The sequence below is a fragment of the Oratosquilla oratoria genome, chromosome 34, assembly GCF_046742065.1.
Source record: "Oratosquilla oratoria isolate Oo_2021 chromosome 34, ASM4674206v1, whole genome shotgun sequence".
NCBI lineage: Eukaryota > Metazoa > Arthropoda > Malacostraca > Stomatopoda > Squillidae > Oratosquilla > Oratosquilla oratoria.
This window is the reverse complement of record NC_134810.1, coordinates 24,547,170-24,552,169: the sequence shown is the minus strand read 5'-3', so window position 1 is coordinate 24,552,169 and position 5,000 is coordinate 24,547,170. Positions and strand designations below refer to the sequence as shown.

Below are 5,000 nucleotides of genomic sequence, written 5' to 3'. Positions count from 1 at the left end.
AGACCGATATGGGAATGGCAGTCTTTGTTGCACAGAGAACACTTGTAGGTGGTCTCGAGTGGTGGGGCAGTGCTGGCAGTGGTCTTTCTCCTAATGCGCTGCTCTTCAGCTGCTCTTTGAAGGACTTCTTCACCAACCTTGAGGTTGTCGTTTAGCTCTTGCCTCCATCTTGATCGGTCTTCTGCCAGTTCCTCCCACTTGTTGATGTCGATGCCTATATCTTTCATATCGGTTCTGCAGGCATCTTTGAATCGTAGGTGAGGTCGCCCTCTTGGTCTGGTTCCTTGTTTTAGTTCTCCGTAGAGTAGATCTTTGGGGATCCTTCCATCCTCCATTCTGCGGACATGACCCAGCCAACGGAGACGGTACTAGCGCAGCAAGGTGTAAATGCTGGGGATAGAAGTTCGCTGGAGGACTTCGTTGTTGGTAATATGATCGTACCAATTAATCTTCAGGATTCTTCTTAGATTTCTCAGGTGGTATGTGTTAAGGACGCTTCTTTTGTCTTGCCTATAGATCCCAGGTTTCACTCCACATTTAATTTCAAAAGGTGTTGAGGATGAGCCATCAAACTACACAACCCCTTTCATGTCTTTGTGAAAGGATTTAATCACTGATAGGAGCTTTAGTGGATATCAGATTCTTTCGAGAACCTTGAAAAGACCGTCCAGGCTCACAAGATCAAATGCCTTGGTGAGGTCTATGAAGGCTATGTTCAACGGCTGCCTTTGTTCCCTGCACTTCTTTTGCAACTGCCTGTGAGAGAATATCATGTCAGTCGTTGTTGTCGTTCCCTAGACTGTCTGTTCGAGCAGTCCTCATGTCAGTCGTTGAACGCCCTGCACGGAACCCGCTCTGAGTTTCTGGGTAATCCCTGTCTGCGACCTTCTGCAGAATGTTCAGTATCACTCGTGCAAACACTTTACCCACGACTGACAACAGCGACATCCCTCTGTAGTTATTACAGTCGCTCCTGTCCCCCTTGTTTTTGTAGAGGGTTACAATGGTGCAGTCTCGCATGTCTTGAGGGACTTCTGCTTCTTCCCAGATGTTTGAGGAGCGGGCCTTTTGTAGTTTTGATCACTTCGGCCGGGATTCCGTCAAGGCCCGGTGCTTTGCCTGATGGTATATTGTCAATGGCTTTGCTTAGTTCTTCGATTGATGGCCTGTTGTCGAACTCTGTCATGGTGGGTAGTTCTTCAAGGGCTGTTGTCAGTCTATGGAGCTTTCGCTGCCATAGAGGTCTGCATAGTACTCGACCCAACGTTCCATCTGCTTGTTTCTGTCTGTGATGACATCCCCAGTATTTTTTTTTGAGTTGGGCAATTTTCTTTTGTCTAGGGCCTATGGCTTGTTTGATGCCGTCATAAACACCTTTGACGTTGTTGTTGTTGTTGTCGTTCCCTAGACTGTCTGTCCGAGCAGTCCCGTCTCCCCAAAGGAATGCTACAGCCGAAACAGGGTTTTCCCACAAATCCTTTATAGAGTGTATGTTGTGTTGTTTGCGTGCATGGTTGTGTATAATGCAGTCTTCCATTATGTGTTGTATGGTATGGGGTGAAGTGTTACAACCTGGGCAGCTGTTCATGTCCTGGAGCTGCAGCGTCTACGTCGTGGGACCACCCCCAACCCCAAGAGTTGGGGGCCAAACAGCAGCAACCATCCCTGGCCATCAGCTCTACGCAGGTGGCACCGATCCCCAAGAGGAGCTACGCCTGCCTTGGGGAGTACCACAATCCTTTGACGTTCGCGGTGTCTGCTGATAACTGGATTTGTCCACAGAGGTTCATCCAATAGCTATCAGCACATTTTATGGCTGTTTGTTTCACCTTACTTTGTGCTCGTTCCAGAGCTTGTAGTTTTGGCCGGCTTGGTTTCTCTTGTTATTTTAAATGTGCAGTTCGCTTTTTGTCGATTACAGCATTCAGGTTAGTTGCATTTTCTTCAAACCAATCTTTTGTCTTTCCTTTTTTCCTCCGCTGTGCAGACTTGGCTGCTCGTAAATCTGGTCTCTGAGGCCTTTCCAGCGTTCTTCTGTACTTCCCTGAGGGGGATTTGTCTGTAGCTCTGCTTCAAGACTGCTGATCAGTGCTGCTTGTGCTTTGGGATCCTTCCCTTTGTTTGTATGTATGTATGTATGTATGTATGTATGCATGTATATATATATATATATATATATATATATATATATATTACATATATATATATATATATATATATATATATATATATATATATATATATATATATATATATATTGTAAATTGGTATGTTATAGCACATTTGTAAAAGTTCACTATAAACCCACTATCGGAGAAATAATAACGGAAAGTACAGGGAAACTGTATATTTCGACTACTATCTGTAGTCCTCTTCAGCAGAATGCTTACATGAAGTTAAGGAACAAGTATATATGAGGAAATGAGGGGTACATAGAAGGGGATGGGGAAAGTGAGGGGGGGGACTCAGGTTACATGCCCTTGAAATGGTTGGGTCAAGGAAGGACAGTGGGTGATATTTTGTCCGACCGCTCTTGACATAATTTTGTTGACCGCTAACTTGGTAATACAATCTGGGGGCCACTGACCTTTAGAGGTATTAAAGTTAGGATAATGTTTTATTAGAGAAGATTCACACTGTAGCTATCGAAGAAAAATTGTAGAATCTTCTCTAATAAAACATTATCCTAACTTTAATACCTCTAAAGGTCAGTGGCCCCCAGATTGTATTACCAAGTTAGCGGTCAACAAAATTATGTCAAGAGCGGTCGGACAAAATATCACCCACTGTCCTTCCTTGACCCAACCATTTCAAGGGCATGTAACCTGAGTCCCCCCCCCCCCACTTTCCCCATCCCCTTCTATGTACCCCTCATTTCCTCATATATACTTGTTCCTTAACTTCATGTAAGCATTCTGCTGAAGAGGACTACAGATAGTAGTCGAAATATACAGTTTCCCTATACTTTCCGTTATTATTTCTTCGATAGTGGGTTTATAGTGAATATATATATAGTGAATATATATATATATCTATATATATATATATATATATCTATATATATACATATATAATCGCTGCAAACATATATACACATGTATATATATTATCTATATGATATATATACATACATATATATATACATATATGTATATATACATATACATATGTATATATACATATATTATATACATATCTAAAATATATATACACATGTATATATATTACATATCTATTTATCTATATCTATCTATCTATTTATCTATATCTATCTATCTATATATATATATATATATATATATATATATATATACACATTTTTTCTTTAACAGAAACTAAAGTCTGTATTGACTTTAATCTTACGATTTCACTTCACTTAAACTGGTTCATTATAAATTGTTCACAAGTACAGAAGCGCTGGTAAACTATAGTCTATAACCACAACAATGTATCATTTAAATGCTTAATAATCAATTAGGAAATAGATAATTAGAAAAATAGATAAATTGATGAGGTTGGAAAGATGAACAAATGTATAGATAATTAAATTATAAACCAAATAGATAAATAAATAAATAAAGATAAAAATGGTGTATAAAGTTTTGGAAGGGGATCCTATACAAGACCCGGATCCTCTATTGTTTCATTAAATCAAATTTAACATTGAAATAAAGGAATCAAATATTTCATCTAAATGTCCCTTGAGATACCATAGTCAGCCGTGGGCTGTGATTCAACCCTAAAATATATATAAAAAATTATTTACATTGAAGAAGAGATGAGGGACTGTGTCGGTCCTTTGGGTATTTATAATATTCTATATTTTACCTTTCATTACCGTTCTTGCTTTATGCTCTCACTTTCTCTTTTCTATCGCCCTCTGTCACCACTCTCTTTTCCCTCTCATTACTCCCTCTCATCTCTCTCACCACTCTCTCTCACATCTCACCACTCTCATATATGTCTCCACTCTTATCTCTCTCACTACTTTCTCTCTAATCTTTCTCACCACCTTCCTCTCTCTTACCACTCCCTCTCATCTCTTTCACCATTCATTCTCATCTCTCTTACCATTCTCTCTCATCTCTAACACCACTCACTCTCACCTCTCTCACCACTCTCGCTCTCATCCCTCGCTCTCATCTCACCTCTCTCTCATCACTCTCATCTCTCTCTCTCTCTCTCCTTCTCTCTCCCTCTCTCTCTCCTCCCTCTCTCTGTCCTCTCTCTCATCTCACCTCTCTCTCATCACTCTTAACACTCTCAACACTCTCATCTCTCTCTCTCTCTCTCTCTCTCCTCCCTCTCTCTGTCCTCCCTCTCTCTGTCCTCCCTCTCTCTGTCTTCTCTCTCTCCTCCCTCTCTCTGTCCTCTCTCTTTCCTCCCTCTCTCTCTCTCCTCCCTCTCTCTCTTCTCCCTCTCTCTCTCCTCCCTCTCTCTCTCTTCTTTCTCTCGTCTCTCTCAACACTCTCTCACCACTCTCTCATCTCTTTCACCCCTCTCTCATCTCTCTCACCACTCTTTCATCTGTCTCACCGCTCTCGCTCATCACTCTCACGCCTCTGCCATCTCTCTCACGCCTCTGTCATCTCCCTCACCAGGTTCTCACCTCTCTCACCATTCTCATCTCTCTCGCCACTCTCATCTCTCTCGCCACTCTCATCTCTCTCGCCACTCTCATCTCTCTCGCCACTCTCATCTCTCTCACCACTCTCATCTCTCTCACCACTCTCATCTCTCTCACCACTCTCATCTCTCTCACCACTCTCATCTCTCTCACCACTCTCATCTCTCTCACCACACTCATCTCTCTCACCACACTCATCTCTCTCACCACACTCATCTCTCTCACCACTCTCATCTCTCACCCCTCTCATCTCTCACCACTCTCATCTCTCACCACTCATCTCTCACCACTCTCATCTCTCTCACCACTCTCATCTCTCTCACCACTCTCATCTCTCTCACCACTCTCATCTCTCTCACCACTCTCATCTCTC

The 5,000-nt window shown here is 42.0% G+C and overlaps 1 protein-coding gene across 2 annotated transcripts in view; it reads right to left on the bottom strand.

Moving 5' to 3' along the window:
- LOC143018115 (uncharacterized) overlaps positions 1 to 5,000 on the bottom strand; it is a 494,912-nt gene that overhangs the window by 79,283 nt on the left and 410,629 nt on the right. The gene's annotated exons all lie outside the window — the stretch shown is intronic.